Source organism: Diceros bicornis, chromosome 4 (assembly GCF_020826845.1).
Source record: "Diceros bicornis minor isolate mBicDic1 chromosome 4, mDicBic1.mat.cur, whole genome shotgun sequence".
In the NCBI taxonomy this organism is placed as follows: Eukaryota; Metazoa; Chordata; class Mammalia; order Perissodactyla; family Rhinocerotidae; genus Diceros; species Diceros bicornis.
This window is the reverse complement of record NC_080743.1, coordinates 24,641,432-24,660,060: the sequence shown is the minus strand read 5'-3', so window position 1 is coordinate 24,660,060 and position 18,629 is coordinate 24,641,432. Positions and strand designations below refer to the sequence as shown.

General features: G+C 38.3%; 1 long non-coding RNA gene across 2 annotated transcripts in view; it reads left to right on the top strand.

The window, feature by feature from the left end:
• Positions 1 to 18,138, top strand: part of LOC131404132 (uncharacterized) — a 35,206-nt gene extending 17,068 nt beyond the window's left edge. Inside the window, exons 1-3 of one of the 2 annotated variants that reach the window (XR_009219732.1) lie at positions 6,727 to 6,799; positions 16,265 to 16,541; positions 17,313 to 18,138. This is a non-coding gene — a long non-coding RNA (uncharacterized LOC131404132). Of the gene's footprint in view, positions 1 to 6,726; positions 6,800 to 16,264; positions 16,542 to 17,312 lie in introns of those variants that run through there. The other variant, XR_009219733.1, reaches the window with a different exon arrangement.
• The last annotated feature ends 491 nt before the right edge of the window (positions 18,139 to 18,629 follow it).

The following is an 18,629-nucleotide window of genomic DNA, read 5'->3' as shown; positions in this document are numbered from 1 at the left end:
ACTGTACTCTCTGACTCCGTCGTCAAGTATTCAATCTATTTTAAATATTTAAAAGTTAAGTTGCACTGAGCTTATTTACATACTGGATGTTATCCTGATCCTATGTGGTGTTAGAGAGGGCAAAAATATCATATTGTATTCATCTGTATATTCCTGGCACCTAATAAAGTTCACAACCCACAGTAGGCACTCAATAGATGTTTATTGAATGAAAGATGTCTTAACTTCCACAGTGCTTTACAATTTTCAAAGAAGTTTCACACATATAATTTCATATAACCCCATAATAACCCTTTGAGGTATTTATAACACATTTTTCAGATGAGAAAAAAGATTCAAAAGAAGAAAATAACTTCCCAAGTCACAAAGATTTTGAATCCAAATCTTCTTCCTTCTGATTTAGTTAAGCATAATGTCTCCTTTCAATGAATGAAGTATATTTTAAATCACACCCAGAGACATACAGACATGTAGAGGTTTTCTAGTTTTTGTCTGTTGAGCACGACACCTTCTTTAGGAGACTAAAGGCTCCCACTCACACCATTATACCCCTCTGGTCACTAGGGTAGGAAAGTGATCCATTTCCAGCCAATAAGAGTTCTCTGTCCACAGCATTTGGCCGAGGTGAGGGTATGATCCAAGCCATGTCATTCTGAGTCCTTTTCCAGGATTTTTTAACTTAGAGGTAAAAAGGGTTATTGCCTTTTGAAATCAGAGGATGTAAAGGATGGGTCTGCTTGTGGCCATAGAGACCAGTTGTAGTTGGAGAAAGTGAAGCAAGCTGACTGTGAGGTGGAGTGATACAAAGCCCCTGGACTTGTCATGCCTAATGGGTCAGCTCCACCATAGATGTGTTGAGCCACAGGAAACTGCCATTTTTGGTGAGTCAAAATAGTTAAATGTCATCATTTTCATTTGCCTCAACCTAATATACACGTTAGAAGACCACAGGTCAATCTTATGAGATTTTTCAGCCCAACTCTTTCTTGTGATAAATGGGAAAATGAAGGCCTAGAAACTTCAAAAGACTTGCTCAAGGTTAGTACCAATGCCAAGTAATGCAGTTTTTCTGAATTTCAATCCAGGACCCTTCCCATTAAGCGTAATGAGTCCAAAATTTTAAATTAGACATTTTCAAATTTTGTAAACCAGTTGCTTTTCACTGCTTGTTTTGTTTTTAACTTTAGATTTTTTCTTGTTGAGCCCAGGGAAATATGCTGTTATGACTCAAAGCAGGCAAATTTATTTGTTATATACTTTTCCAGGGCAAACAACCTCTAGGTTTTGACTAAAACCATGAACTTTAAAGCCAAAAGAAATAATCTGATTTAAGTTAAACACATGGTCATTTTTTTTTTTGGGGGGGGGAAGATCAGCCCTGAGCTAACATCCATGCTAATCCTCCTCTTTTTGCTGAGGAAGACCAACTCTGAGCTAACATCTATTGCCAATCCTCCTCCTTTTTCTCCCCCCAAAGCCCCAGTAGATAGTTGTACGTCATAGTTGCACATCCTTCTAGTTGCTGTATGTGGGACGCTGCCTCAGCATGGCCGGAGTAGCGATGCGTCGGTGCGTGCCCGGGATCCGAACCCGGGCCTCCAGTAGCGGAGCGCACACACTTAACCGCTAAGCCACGGGGCCGGCCCCACATGGTCATTTTTAAGGCCAAATTCACATATGCAAAATCCTATTTTTTTCTTCTTCCTTTTTATTAGGTCTTCCAAGAAAACTTCTCAAACTTCAGTGTGTAAAAGAAACACCAGGAGTTGCTTTTTAAACATACAGATTCCTGAGCCCCACACCACACCAGATCTCTGAATCAAAGTCTCTGGGGGTGGGTCTGGGCATCTTCATTCTAGTAAGCTTATTGGGTATACACACTGAAGTTTAAGCCGTAGTGCCTTAAATATTGCCATTCTCACTTAGTGTGCTTTTCAGCACTCAAAGGGGGAAATACTGACTGCTCATCCCTATAAGATCACTATATTGGTACAGTTACCAATGGGGCTGTGATGTATCATGCAGGTGTGTTGGACTGGGAAATCGTTAGGAGCCAGTGTTCCACATGTGGGCCAACTCATCAGCTCCCACTAATTAGGCTATCACCTATATATGTATCTTGCTCAAATCTTTGTTCTGATCAGCACTGTATTTCTAATGAGCAACCAAGTATTTCTACCTCAAACCCCATGTATTTTCAAAGAAGCTCATGTTTATTGTTTTCCCCAAATCTACTTCTCCTTCTGTATTATCTATTTCAGTTAATGGCACCATAAGCCGCCTAACTGATCAAAGCAGAAAACTCAGAATGGTCCTCACCTCTGTGTTTTACCTCTCACCTAGTTAGTCACCTCGTCGTGTTGAACATACTTTTCAAACACCTCTCAGATTAATTTTCTTCTCAGAATCCTCAAGGCCGTTGTCTTAGAGTCCTCCCTCAGATGCTTGTCATCTCTTCTGGGCTTTTGAAATAGCCCCCAAAAAGGCTTTCCTGTGTCTGGCCTCACTTTTCCTGTAATCCGTCTTTCACACTGCCGTTAGAGGTACGGTTCTAAAATGCAAATCAGATTTTGCCACTCTTTAGAGGTGGCTCCCCATTACCTCCCAGATAAATCCAATCCATTTGTATGACATGCAAGGCCCTTTGTGATCTGGTTTAACTCTTCAGAATAATAATCTCTTGCTATTCCTGCCAAAGCTCATGATTCAAATCCAATAGTTTTAGATTTCATCGAACTATCAAATATCACATTATTTTCATCATTTTGAAATGGCCCTAAAATAATATCCTGTTAGTATTTATTAACTGTAAGATTTGGAGCTTCCATAAAATGTTTTGAAAACTGTTAAGGCCTAACTCAGACCAAGCCACTTATATTCACACTCCCTGTGAATATAAGCAAAAGTGTGCCACCGTTACCTCTGCAGAAAAGATACTTTGACTTATCCTGTAATTTATCCATGTGTAAAGATCCATTCTTAGCAGGAAGCAAAAACTGGAAGCATTTCTCTACTGTCTCAGGTCAGCATTAACCTGATATTCTAAGCACATCTGAAAAATCTGAAAAATAAAGTTGAAGGAAAATATTACTTTCCTGTCTTCAAGATGGGAGCATGAGTTCTGTCCCAACCCATACCAACTGAAGCCCCTATACTATAGATATTCTAGATATAGTTTCCCTCTGTAGGTATTAGATTGACTCTTCCACTGTCTTCCACATGTCCTTCCAATTTCTCTCCGCTACTAATGTAGTGATCTTACAGGTCAAGAAATGATATAAGCAAAGTGGGAAAAGAATAAGACAGTCAATTTAGGAAGAGTCAGTGTGCATTACAGATCTGTCTGCACATTTTCATGAGATTAAGTTCATTCTAAGGCAATTGGAAGCAGTCGTTAATATAAATGTAATGAATTGTAAAGTAAGTCTTAAGTAAGAAAAGAGAACATATTACAAAAGAAAGAACGCATAGGATTGTAGGAAAGGAAAAATATACTGGTAAGTACAAAAACTTGGATAATGGTCATCATGGGGGTCCAGAAAGAGGAGAATAAAAATGTGAGTACTGACCTAGGGTAGTTCAAATGGCCATATATCAAATAATCCTGAATACACCATCAAAGAAAAAGTATATTCTTTTTTATTTTTAAATGGAGCATGGAATAATTCTTTAGGCTCTACTATAATCTTTAGCACTGCTGTTGTCTTTCCCCACCAGTTCTTAAGTTTTCTCTAAGAGGTTATACCAACCTTAAACTCATGTACCTTGGTCCCAAACCTCTTTAAGTGAATTTGTCCCTCTCTACCAGCATCAGTCTGAAAATCCTGGAGGCTTGTTTCTCAGATGCTGGCAGTCTCTTCCTTGCCTATTCTCTGAGCTGGTTAAGAGGTAGCTTTCTGTTTGATCCAACAAGATTCCACCTTACTTCCAAGTTGGTTTTCCTCGTCTTTCCTTATGAAACACAGCAGACATCACAGACTGGACCTGGATGGTTGCTGGGTATAATAAACACCAGTGTCCCTCTTCCTAAGCACTATAAGATAAACATTCTAATCTCACTAGTTGGAACATAAAGTCCCTTTGTTTGTACTCAAGAGTAAGGTGAATTATTTACTTTCTTAGCTGTAGATAACTTAGCCACTAGCATCTTCAAAAACAGGCTGAGATCACTGAAGTTGTCAGTATTCTTAGAGTCCAGCAGCGCAGTAGAAAAATTTAATAAATTATACTTTCAGAACAGGAAATTTGACAACCTCATCTGTTAATCCATTTTAATGATTAATAAATCTGCTGTCCAAAAACATTGCCATTTATATCATGACTTCAAGTTGCAGGGTAAGCCTGTTTTATCTTGTTTTGTTGTCAGTGTGCATGGCCACTGTCGGTCACTATCCTGTTATTATAGGACCTTTCCTTTATCTTTTCTGTAATTCTGTAATTTTCTGTAATCCTGTAATTTTTTTAACTTTATATGCATCTTTATAGTTCCCATGTCGACTTAGGTTCTAAGATCTCTACATTGCTCTTAAAGAAGTCACTGTCAGAGTTAGCGTGTGTCATGGTAGAGCTTCCACTAGCAGTGAACACACAGGGAAGCTGGCTTAATGGTTGTTACATACCAGATTCCAGTTTAGAGATCAGAAAAAGTGCAGTGCTTTATTGCTCGTTCATGGTCAGCTAATCATTCACTTGGACCCTACATATTTTGCTGACATACTATGGTATAGCCACAGTCCCTTTCTGACTTTTCTTTTTGATCATTTGGCTTGTCATTGTTCTTTTGTGTTGTACCTGCCCCCACTCAATACTCTACTCTTTGTTTCTAACACGACTCTAATTGTCCAAGGTCGTTTTGAATTCTGATGCTGCCTTATGGTTAATGGTTATCCATTACCTGAGATATTTGGGAGCATCATTTCTATCCTCTCATCCACGTCTATGCTAGGGGCTCACACACAATTTACTTACATACCAGCAAATATTAGTCAAAAAATCTAAAGAGGAGCATTTCACCCACAATAGCAACAAACTACATAAAACACCTAGAAACAATCTTAAGAAGAAACATGTAAGATTCATATAAAGAAAAATATAAAACTACTGAGCTATAAAATATTTTTTTCACAGGCTTTGTAGCTGAGAAAGACTTAGCATTCACCCAGAAGGCATTCTGGTGGGTGAGGTAAGCAGATGAATGCTTGTGTTCCTTGTGGAGGAACTGCTGGTGGGAAGCCACAAATAGTTTGTGACATTTTACTTTCTAAATACACAAAAGCAAGGACACTTGGAGGGTGTCATGCCACCTGCAATCCAAATTACAATAGAAACACTAATTACAATCAGCATTTGGTCAGGTTGCAGTGTTTCCTATAGGCAGTAATCTGTAGTTTTGTTTTATGAGAAAATATGGGCATTTCTGTTCAGAAATTAAAAATCATTGTGAACTCTCATTGATAGATTTTAAATGTGACTATTTATTTAAGGCCAATAAACATTAGAAAATTACACTTTAAATATGTAACAAATTTGACATTTGAGTTTCAATGTAGTTAGTTTTTTCAAACCTTTACACGGCTCTTATTCACATAGAATAAAACTGAAACCTCTGGTATCCTGAACACCTAAGAAATGAGTTTTTGAGATAGCTTAGTTTTCTCCATTAGTTCAGAAAACTTAAAATATGTAACCATTTTAGATGGAAATTTTCCTGCCTCTGTGAACAGAATGTTCAGAGTAAAACTTAACTTTCATTTGATGTCACAGGTTCAAAAGAACACGGGGGTGTAAGGAACTTTTTCTATGTAAATCCTGGTTCTGCCATTTAATAGCTGTGCACTTTGGGCAAGTCAATCAGTCTCTCTGAGCCTTGAATTACACGCAAGCTGAGCTGTTTACTTTTCCAGGTTGTTGTGAGTACATGAGAGAGAAAACTCAGAGCGTGGATTGTACACTATTAAATGTAGCAGTATTGTTTTAAGTAGAATTTGGGATTCAAAAGAGAAAGAGAACTAATATATATATATTTTGAGAGATGGTCATGTGCCTAGTATTTCACACGTTTTGTCTCTTTCAATAATTATAACAACCTTATAAGATGGTTATTATCATTCCTATTTTGTAGATGAGTTATTAGAGCTCAGAGAAGTTAAGTAACTTGCTCTTTGTAACGATGACGAGAGAAGGAGAGTTAAGTGGGTTTTCTTAATTTTATGAGAGGTAAATCAAAGTCCAGAATTTACCATGGTCACATACTGGGCAAAACTAAGATTTAAACATAATTTTTTCCGCTGTCGTTCTTTTTTTCTTTTGTTTTTAATTTTTTTAGTTTTCTGTCTTTTGTATCAATAGAGGAAGTATATGACTAGATATTTCTTGATATTACAGAATTACTATTAATTTGAAAATTATGATAGTGATATTATGGTTATTATTATTTTTTAAAGAGTCCTTTTATGGACTGAATCTTTGTGTTCCCCCAAGATTCACATGTTGAACCCTCCTCCCCCCATGTGGGAGTCACTTCTGGTTTCAACAGCTAAGCCACACAGCATCAGCAGTGTTATTAGGAGATGGAGCCTTTGGGAGATAATTAGGGTCAGATGACGGCATGAGGGTGGAGCCCTCATGAATGGGATTGATGCCCTTATAAGAGGCAAGAGACAGCTTGCTTCCTTCCTCTACTCTCTGCCTTGTGAGAATACGACTGGAAGTCAACAGTCTATAACCCGGAGGAGGAGGAGGCCTCGCCAGAACCTGACTGTGCTGGCACACTGATCTCGGACTTCCAGCCTCCAGAACTGTGAGAAACAAATTTCTGTTGCTTATAAGCTACCCAGTTTATGGTATTTTGTTATAGCAGCCTAAGCTGATTAAGACAAGTCCTTTCTTTTAGAGATACATTCTAGAATATGTACCAATGAACAGTTATGATTTCTGGAATTTGTTTTAAAAATTACTTGGAGGTGAAGGAGATTGGGGGTGGGTTGGGGTACAGATGAAACAATGTTAACATGAGTTAATAAATTTTGAAACTAGGTGATGAAATTTGATTCTAAGTCCCCTTGATTCCAAAGCCCATACACTGTTTTATCAGGTGGGACCACCAAACACCATCAATTATAATACCACATTTCCTGGGTCTCTAAATGAAGTAAAGTAGTGATTTTTGAAAACCACCTATTATGATTCACTCTTCCTGTCTTCTGCATTTTTATTAACACCCTCTAAAGGAGTCAGGCCTTGGGAAAGGAAATAGAAAGTGTATGTTTTTCCTTTGGGCAATACTCTACAGTAGCTCAGGCCACTCTTGCTACTGACTGACATGGTCCAAATTCATGCAGTGCTTCCTTTAGTTAGCTTGCAGAGATTTATCCCCCAGCTGAAGCCTCTGAGTTGTTGCTGGTGCTGTATGGCTTAGCTGTTGAAACTGGAAGTGATTCCCCAAGTCTTCAAATGGACACTTGTGGGAGTGTTCCACTACAGATAACTAGCTGCTGTTGCCACCACAAAAATATCTTCTATTGAGCTTTCTAGTGGTTCTCAAATCTGAATTGGAAATTATGGGCTCACCCAGAAGTGGGTTTATCGTGAAATTATTGAATGCTAAGCTTCAGGGCCCACTACCTGCCTGGGCTGCTCCCAAGACCCCAGCGTATGGTTAATGTGGTGTTGTGAATTCAAAGAGTACCTTAGTGTAGTCCCTGCCAAGAACACTTGAATTGCCCTGAAATCTTACAGTTGATTTATGATAAAAACTTGATATTTTCCAAATTTGACAACAGTCCTAAAAATTACGTAGGGAATAGTGAGCTGTGAACCTGAAAGAAACTTTTCTAACCTATCAGTAATTAAAAAAACTTTGATGAACTAGTCTAGAGGAAAGATAAATTATCTTTCAACTCCCTCTACAGATAATAGTACAAAATCGTTATCATTTAAAGATGTTATCAGAGAATACACAGCCAAAAATAAAGGAAAAAATACTATAGATTATGTCATAAAATTAATTACTAAAGTATTATGTTATTTTTCTGGATTTAGGGATGTTTGTGGTATTCGTCAGCTTTTCAATGTTTATAATTTTTTGTAATTTCTTATTCTACATGAATATTCATTTTTGAACCTAAGTGTTTTATATTCATAATTTTGTATTTCTTTTCTTAAAAGGTACTCTCAAATTGTATTAGCATCAGGCATCATAAAATCTGGACCCACTCTGTACCCACCCTACTCTCTCAGCACCATCTGTATGCTGAACTTTTTAAAAATACTGTTTCTGTCTTCCTGTAGGAAGTTGACAGAGCTCCCAAAAGTCTTTCTAGTTCTTCCTTTCTTGGAAGAAAGGAAGACTTACCCTGAAAAGTTAGCTCAGGATGTTGATCCCAGTGGAGCCAGGCAGGAGTACACCAGTGTTCTCTAGTGTCCACCTGTCTTACAGGTGGGGGTGGGGGTCTGTATTATGACGGCTTTCATCTCTCCTTGTCTGAGACCTATGGTCTGGGCTAAGCCACAGGGTTGGCTAGAGAACTGGTTCCTTAGTATGCACACCCACACATCCAGTAACTCTAGCTCTCCTGGTGGGGTGGGTGGGGCGCATGCCCTGCCATCTAAGTGAGATTTATGGTAGCTCTTCTCTAAGCCTTCTCCTTAGCAGAAGCCATCTGCATGTATTCTTCAGACTCCAGTCTCCTATTCATAGAAATCCTGCCCCCCCTATGTCATGGTCCCTAGTACCTGGAGCACAAATGACTCTCAGAGAACTTGAATCCATGACATTTCCTCCCAGGACACAGGCACTTTCAGACATTGACTCTCATGATCTCTGAGCTACATTATAATCCTTGCTAGTTTGTAGTTATTGTAGTTATTTGAGTATAGTAACTATAGTGTATGGTAACTATTTTCTGAATTGAAAATTAGGGAAAACAGTGGCAGTGTTGAGCGTCCCTATGGAAGTTGTGGAAATAAATACTTAAAATCTGAAGTTTCCTGAAAAATCTAGAAAATATGTAATTAAAGAGCAGTTTGCTGGTGTTTTAAATGAGCCCAGATTGTCGTGCATTGTAAATTCGTTGAGCGGCCCTTCACACATCCTCTCTCACCTTGCTGCCAGATGAGCGATGGTCATTTCTTGCTGCTCTCTTTGTGCCTGCCACTTGATCCCTTCTTCACAGTAGAGTTAGTGGTCTTGAGAGTGAGTCTGGAGCCAGGCTGTTTGGGTGGAAATCTCAGATCTGTGACATAAGAGCATGTAACCCTGGGCAAGTTACTTAACCTTTCGGTTCTTCAGTTTCCTCATTTATGAAATGGTGGATAATAATGGCACCTACTGCATGAAGTTGTCATGAGGATTAAGAGTAATAAGACTGCTTAGAACAATGCCTGGAAAACAATGGGTGCTCAATAAATATTTGTAATTGTAATTCTCTTTCTCATTTGTTATTTCAAATTTGATAAGGACTAAGAAACCAGGTAATCAGGCTTAATTAAACATGAAATAAGATAAAATTAAATGGTCTTTGAGTGAATGCCTGACCAACTAGCCCATGAGGAAAGTGTTTGAGCATTAGTGCAGCTGTCCCATTCAGGCAGGAAAGCTCTAATGAGGCATCATTCTGGTAAGAGGGACTGCTTACCTGCCCTACTTCTTCTGATCAACAGAATCTTGACTCCTATTATTGGTCTAGACAGGGAATTTGAATGTTATACAAAAGTATTATTCAATTCAAGTCTTTATAATGACAATAAAAAAATTATACGAAAATAGCTCAGCCTGAAATGAAAGCCTGTAGCTTATGAGTAGTTATAGTAAGTGTAATGAGGCTCAGAACAAACTTTAAGGTTCTATGTGGTTCCGATGTTGACCTCTAATATTCTATGTCCAGGAACCGGCGACACCCTTAGTCGGTAGTGGGTAAAGGAAATGTCTCTGTCCCCATTCAATTTAGATCCTCTTCTTCCATTATCCGGTTTTCGCAAGCTTCAGTAGTTTTGTTTCATTCATTCCAGCTATCCTTCCTTCTTATTTTTCCAGAACAGACCCATGTAAGGATGAAATTTCCAGTGCACAGACAGCCTCAGCCTAATTCTGAGACAAGGTTCTGTTTCTGAGATGAAAGTGAGTGGAGATTATGATGCCTAGCTCATAACAGTCTCTTAGTAAATATTTATTAAAGGAATGGATGATTGCTCTGGTTTTCAGTGGGAAGGAAATAATGCACATGGTCTAGAAAAACTGACCTCCAGTTGCACAGAAATCACTGACCCTAACCCACTGTATTTCCTATGCCACACTATCAAACATCATCCTGGCTCTTCCAGCCAGGACTTGTATTGTTTGATAAATACACAAAACCGTCTATACATGAAGCTACACATACATACACTATGTGATATTTGTTCTGGTGGGTCAGAGGTATCTTTTGTTTGGTTTGACTGGATGGGTCACATTGCTCGGTAGCAGATTACAGATAGGAGAGCAGCTAATGTAGTTGTTAAGCATATTAAAATCTAAGTTGATTTTCTTATTTATTTTGCTTGAAATTCTGACTTTTGTCTGTGGTCAATCCTTTCTCACAAAGCTTTAAGTTTACAGGCAACAAATGCACTAATAGCGATGTTGTTTTTGTTAAATTTTCTCTGCTAGAGATTATAATAAATGTTCAAACATCTGATAAGGAAAAAGAAAAGGGAGCAGTTAAGAAATGGGTGACCTAAAATCAGGACTAAATTCAAAATAAGCTGAAAAGTTTGCCATGAGTGAAAAATTTAAAATTTAGTTGCTCCATCTAGTGGTGAACTGTTATATGACTTTAGTGAAGAGATGTCAGTTTTTCGTGTTGAAGATTTTATTCAAATTTTGTTCTGGTAAGTGGAAAAAAATATTTAATAGTCTCACTATCATATTGTGCCACTTAACAGGGAATTACTCCACATAAAAAGAAAATATCACTACTTAATGAATCTAAATAGACTTAAAGATATATTTGCTAAGCAACTCAAATTTCAAATAATTCTTCCTCAGTCAGTCTAGGAACTAGCATCAACATTGATATCTATATCTATACCTATATTTTAATCCATATATCATTCTGCAAATATAAGAAGATTTAAGCCTAGCCTGGATTAGTAAGAGAGAAATGCTAATAGATCAGTTAAGAGCATGAGTTTTTGACTCGGGCCTTAATAAGGCCTGAAAAGTGCTCTGAGTTGTGTGAAAAATATCAATCTAGTCAAAAGATATTTAGTGATCAAGATTGCACGCGTAGCTGAATGTAGTAAATTGTTGTGGTTAACGTGGGCTCTAGGTCAGGCTACTTGGGTTCAAATTCTGGCACCAGAGTTGTTAGCTGTGTGGCCTTTGTGTCTCAGTTTCTTCATCTATAAAATGAAAATAATACTGCCCCTCTCATAGAGTTGTGAGGTTAAATTAGATACTGCGTGGTAAGCACTTGGAACTATATCTGACACAGAATAAGGACTCAATAAAATTTTCCTGCTATCATTACTGACTTTGTTTTGTGTATTCATGGATTTCTTGGTGTTCATTTGGTGTCTAATTGAATTGTACCAAGTAGTCAGGTATCCATTTGGCAAACCACTGGGAATTACTTGTTTCCCTGACTCAGTGAAGTGTTCCCACTCTCGGAGGGACTCTTCATTGCAATATCTTAATGGTAACCCAAATCCCATTCTGCAACATTATGTATGTGGTCAGTCATTCACTTTCCAAATTCAGCTTTCTCTCCTGGAATTTCAGCACTCAACTGGAAAGCAGAGATGGTGTGCTTGCTCCTGGGCACGCCCAAGGTATGTTAATTTCCTCCTGAGAACTTCAAAATCATAGTTTGGCTTTAGTCTTTCCTGGCAGCAAAGTTTGGTCAGTGGAAGGAGAGATTCCATGAAGCTACTCGCATATAGATTCCAGGAAAATAGCACACTGTGTTGACCATGTTAGACTACATTTTCTTTCACCCTTAGAAAGGTGTCTGCCATGAAGATGCCTCCCTTCTTCCAGAATCTAATTGTAGATTCCCTTAAGGGTATGAACTATGGAGCCAGAGGTGCACAGTTTTAAATCTTAGCTCCGCCATTTAATAGTAGAACAACCTTAAAAAATTATTGACCTCTGAGGGCTCTTCTGTATTCATTTGTAAAAGGAAAATCGTAGAACCTATCTCAAAGGTTGTTCTGCAAATTAAATGAACTAATATGTATAAAGCACTTAGAATGGTGTCTGCTATGTAGTAAGTGGTATATAAGGGTTACTTGTTACAGAATCATTTGTGGATGGTCATTATTCTGTGGAGCATGAAATGTTATATATTTCTAGAAATTCCAAATTCAACATAATCTAAGACTTATTCTTTCATTTTCACCTTTTGTGACATTTTCCCATATACTCTCTTCTTGACTCTGGTCTTGAATTTTCTTTTGCCTCTTCTTAGTCTTTTATTTCCAATTTTTCTTCTTAGATGGTATTGTCCACTTCAGAAACTCTTTTCTCCTGTTAATACGTTTTTCTCTAACTCTTTTACTTCTTACTAGGGAATTCCTCAAGGACATGAACTGTTTATTCTTTATATGTTTCTGATGCCTTGCACAGAGCTAGATCTGTGGTGGGTGCCTGATAAACATGCATGAATAAAATATACAGAAAAACTAGCTTGCATTTGCACCTGAAGTTTGTGATTGCCTCAGAAAAGAATACCCACAATTATAATTATTGTCATTTACTTAATAGCTATTAAATGCTAGGCACTATGCTAAGGCTCTTATGTAGCATGATCTCATTAAATGGCATCAACAATTTGGGGGGTAAATCCTATTAGTTTCATTTTACAAGTTAGGAAGCTGAAGTTCAGATAATATGAATTACTTGCTCAAGGTGTCACTGTTAATGGCCAAAGCCTCTTTCTCCTGAAAGAGAACCCCTATTGGTTATTGTTCAACTTCTTCATTTTTTATGCCTCATGGGATGTTGGTTTAGGATGAGGCCGCACTTCTTTGGTCTGCTATCTCCCGCAGGCAAGTGCCTTTGCTGAGCTTCCCCGGAGAACTACACATTCGAGAGGCTGCAAATTCAAATACTATGGGAGCAGTACAGAGAACAGTATTTGTTGTATGAGGATATGAGCTGTGTCCAAAAGAGCAGATCTGACTTAACTCCAGTGCAATATTGTCAGTAAGAAAAGCTAACCCAGTGCTGACAGATATTCTGATTTTTTGAGAGCATCTGGAAATCTTGAGTTTTGTGTATAACCTCTAAATCTAAAACCTAAATTTTAAATGTTGGCCCCAAATTTAAAAGAACTCTGTGCAGGCCAAATAAAACAGGCTGGTGGGCCACATCTAGCCCTCGGGCACCAGTTTGCAACCTCTGACCTATGCACCGAAAATAGCCAAGACCCTGGCTCCTCTGCTCTGTAACTAAGCCCCAGGCCCAATGACATGTACAGACATGAGCTGCATATGGTTGTCACTGGCCTGGGGGCCGCGTGGCCAATATCAGGAGCCATGGCTCATTTCTCAGCAAATAGATTACTGTGTAGAATTTTAAAAAATTGTCTCTTTTACTTATGTTTTTTTTTTCTCCCCCCCTTCTCTTCTTTTTGATGCTGGTTGTGGCTGGAAGCCTGATAATCCTCTATGCAGCAAACTCAAACAAATTCTTGACTTGGAAAAGCTTCCTACCTCTTTGGGGTTCCTGAGCAACCATTTTTAAATTTTAATTCTCTGTGAAGAAAAACAATGGTTCATAGTAATTCAGTTAATGGGGTGAGAGACTAAACAGAAATAACTGAATCTCTTAGAAAGTTAAATTAAAAAAAAACAAAAACAAAAACGAGTCTCACTGAGAGAGAGAGAGAGAGAGAGAGAGAGAGAGAGGGAGAGAATGTAGACTGCATCCTGGTTCTAGACACCACCTCGAATCTGTTGGCTTCTGAATCTTCATCTCTGTGCCTGACCTTTCTTTGAATCTGCCTAATCCTCTGACTGTCCAGGCTGGACTCCAAGCTCCCTGAGGGTAGGGACCGTGTCTGTCTTGTCACAGCAGTATCCCCAGGCTCTAGCACATTGCCTTAACACAAAGTAGGGGTTCAATAAGTATTTGCTAATTGACTCCTGGATGTTTCACTTGGATGTCATCCTGTCACCCCAAATCTGGTATGTCCAAATCTAATGTGTCTCCAAATTGACTCCTTTCTGAACATCAGTTTCTATGAATGGCGTTAATTATTTTCCCTTTCACACAGACTTGGAAGCCTTGAGTCATCTTTGAAATCCCCTGTTTTCCCCATCCTGTCAGTCATCAGGACCTGTGAATCCTCTCTGAATAATGTCGGTTGTGGCCTCTCTGCCCTTCCCTTCCCCTTCCATCTCAGTCTGGCTTAAGCCCTGTTACCTCATGCCGCCTAGGACTATTGCAAGATTCACGTCACTGTTCTCGCAGGTCTTGTGTCTTCCCTCACTAATCTATCCTGTTTATCACAGGAAAACAAATTTTCAAGGACTTTAGCCCCTTACTTAAAGGCCTTTGTGGTTTTCCTTTGTTTATTACTGAGTCCAAACTTAGCTTTGTAGACCAGCCACAATTTATTCACACCTAGCACTCCTGTCTTATTTCATTATGCCTTACCCAAATGCTTTAGTCAGAATGGTTCCTTTGGCAGTTCCTGAAAAAACTAAGCACAGACTTTCTTTTTCTTTTTCTACTTATGATATTTTCTTAGCTTCTTCCAGTTAAATAAACCTTACCCCAAATTTCTGTTCTATATTAGTTTATCGTGAGACAAATGTGTGTCTTTCTTTTTTTTCCCCAATATGAATTTCCCTGACACTCTACTATACTCATTATATCATGAACATGGAGTGCATTCCATATGCTATTTTGTAGAAAGGCAGTACCGTATAGTAGTGCAACATATAGACTCTGAAGCCAGGCAACTGATTTTAAATCCTGGCGCTACCACTCACTATCCTGGTGACCTCAGTCAAGTTACTAAACCTCTCTGTGCCTTAATTATTTCTACTCTACGTTGAACATAAAAATAATGCCTATCTGACAAGATTGCTGAGAGGATTAAATGAATCATTACATGTAAAACAATGGCTGGTACAAGGTAAGCACTAAATAATAATAATGATGATGGTGTTGATGACGTTATTTGTTATGTGTATGCCATTTTTCCACAACTGATCTGTAAATTCTTCAAGTCAGAGATTTCCATATATCCCTCTGCCTTGCACAGGGGAGACTCACAGGAAGAGACTGTGATGCAAAGGTTCACAGCAGTCAGGAGACCAGGCATCTCAGATTAGGCAGGTCTCTCAACTTCTTTGAGATTCCCATTTGCTTATGTGTAAAATGGGGATAATTTTTTCTTACATTTATATACTAGATTAAAGTTAAAATGTTTCATGTACAATAACTCATTTATTATCTGCCTGTCTACCTTACATATGAGATAATTTATGCAAAGCATGTTGGAAATTAAGGCATGCAGATGTAAACTGTATGACCAAGATGCTCAATAAGTGCTTTTGGGAGAATGGGATCAAACGTCTGTCTTTCTTTTCCCCCCTCCCCTCTAATGTAAACTCCATATAAAAAGAATCAGGAGAATTTCTTTTTGATATTTTTATTCAATAGTGTCCCTATCTTCTCACGGAGCATCCCCCCGCCCTCCCCCCACCTTCCAGAAAAGCATTATTTCTTTTAGAAGGGCAAGCGGTGAATGTGAATAGAGGCACCTGGTTCTGTGGTATACTGGTGCCCGGAGAAATAGTAGGAATTGAAGAAATCACTTAAAATAATGTTCTAACTCTTGTTCCACAGAGTTTAGGTTTTTGCCTACTGTTTATCAGGGTGATTATTATCTCTTTTCTGAGGTAAAAAGAGAGGCTAGACTTGGAGAAAGAGGGGTAGAGAAAGTGAGGTAGAGAAAACCAAATAATCATCATGGGAGAAAAGAAAATCAGAAACTGGAAACTGACATGAGGACAATGATGGTATTAGATTAAAAAGGAATAAAAGGTGGAGCCATACAAAATGAATATGATTTTTTTAAGGCAAGAAAGTGACTTGTTTAGTCTTTGAGAAGCAGAATATTATCAAAAAACATACTAAAAATAATGAGTAGAGAAGGGTATATGATATGGCCAGCTGTGGGAATTTCGATGCTGGCTCCTGTGCTAATTATTAAGTATCCCAGCTCTCATTCTACATTCAAACTAAGCATCCATAAACTTCTCTCTCTGGCAGGATGAGACATAAGAAGATATTCAAATACCAAAGTAACTGTGGAAATAGGAGGAACAAAGAAGAATTCTTGAAAGTCTCTGGGTAAAGATAAAAGGAAAACAGAATAAAGAAGATCTCACAGCAGGGGCTTGTGACAGATCTCCAAATCAGGAAGTCAGGAAAGATGAAGTGGAACGAAGCCAATCTCCACGTCCAGGGAGATGGTCCATAGATTTCAACTACCCAGTTAACTTTCAGATAACTCACTCAGGAGAACAGAACTGGAAATGTATAAAACGTAAGTTTAATTCTCTCAGTAAATGATGCAAAAAGAGTAGGAAGATTTTTGAAAATGGTCTCACAGTCTGAAGAAGATTTTATAGACTGCCTGAATGTCTTAAATAGCTTGGAGAAGAATGATCCTGGATTAGCCAAATTCTAAGTATGAACATTATTCCAAAATGTTAGGAAACCAAGCTTAACTTGCTTATAAATTTGATGAGTTAAAAAAATATGTAAATCTATATATTATTTATGTATACATATGACAAAAATTTTTAAGGGAAGATTGTAGATTTGTGCCATACCAAATAAAAGGCAAGAGGTACTTTTTAATATATAGTTAATGTAAATGCCTTATTGGATCCCTATTCTCTTATTACAGTCTGAAATTAGCTGTGCATTTTGGTGACTATAGGTTATCTATTTCTATGCAGCAAACACCTCAAAATTTAGAAGTTTCCGCATGGTTTCTTATCCTCTTATTTGGCGTGTTTACAAGGTCTCTTGAGTCCTAGGCTTGGAATTTCCTCAATGTCACTTCCTCCTCATTCAGTCAAACCAAGTCTCAAGGCCAGCCCCTCTTCAAGGGGTGGAGAAATTGACTCCTCCTCTTCTGTGGGAGGAACAAGAAAGAATTTGTGGCTATTTTTCATCTATCATAAGAGTTTAACTCAATTACAAAACGGGATATGAGATATGAAAGAATCTGGCAAATTGAAAACTGCTAAATTATTGCAAAGTGCTATTAATATGTAACTGACCCATTGTTCCTTCCCTCCTTCTCCAGGATATTTCTGGCAGGATCCTCATGAGGAAATTCAAGACAGGATGCTGCAGGCATACTGAGCCAATTGGAAGGGCATTTTGGGCCTTGGCCACTACCTATTTGTATCTTGCTATGGAGAATCTCATATATGAGTCTGCTACCAAGTCAGTGACATATAAAGTGCACTTAATTTCAGAAAGAAAGATTTTTCTGTGTGCCATAAATCTTGTGATAATATTTGTCATTAGCTCAAGCACTGATCTGTAGTTCAAAGGAAATTTACACTTCAACTCAGTAAGACAGATTTTTATCTTCTTAAATCTTGGTACCAGAGGCCTAAAGAAAAATAGTCAAGCAAACAAAGTAAGGTTGAATTACCTTGTTTATTCAGCTCTGTGACATCCTCATGAGAACTCAACAGTGACAATGGGCCTGAGGGGTCAGCGATTGTTTGTAGTGGGCACTTCTTGTGGTACCTCCACAATGCAGGGTTCCCATTCTCTGAGGAGCTGCCAACATGCACAGATATGTCCTCTTCTTGTCCCTGCCCTGACAGCCATCTCAATATTAGGAAAGAGTCCCCTGGACCATGGCTTATTGGTCTGTCATCTGACCTAAGGTGAGCTGATCAGTTTGTCTCTCTCGTGAGTTAGAAATGTTGCCAGAAGAGCAACAGTGTTATTGGAAGTTGTTAGTAGCTGAGACACATTGCAGTGCTCTGGGAGGAAGGCCCAGAATCTCCTGCAGAAGAAATATATGGAATTGCCCTAGCCCTTTCTGATCCTTGGTTTAATTCTTTCTTCAATTCTATAAGATAGTCCAGTATTCTTGCAATAAATTCCCTGTTTTTGCTCAAACTAGTAGAGTTGGTTTCTGTTACTTGTTATCAAAAGAAACAACTAATAGAAGACAGCCACAACCATGGCTGAATGGTTAGAAGAAAATGTTTTATCTGGATGCCATTTTATTCATTCGTTGATTCATTTAATAGTCGTTTATTGAGGACCTATTATATGTCAATCACAGAGACAGGCACACAAATAAGACAGGAGGAGGTGTGAGGAGAGAGTCATGCAAACATGTAATTACACTAAATTGTGATAATCTTCTAGTAGCGATACTTACAAAGTGATGTGGAAGTATAGATAAGAGAATGAATGAACTCTCTGGGTAGGTTGGGGAACTGAGGTTAATCAGCTCAGAGAAGGATTTAAGCTAAGGACTAAATCAAAGCTGTACAGAAAATTCAATCTCATTATGTTACAGTGGCAGCAAATGAAGAATTTCTACATAGAGGCTGAAGACCAGCTGTTCTCAATATCGACTCAGCTCTGCCAA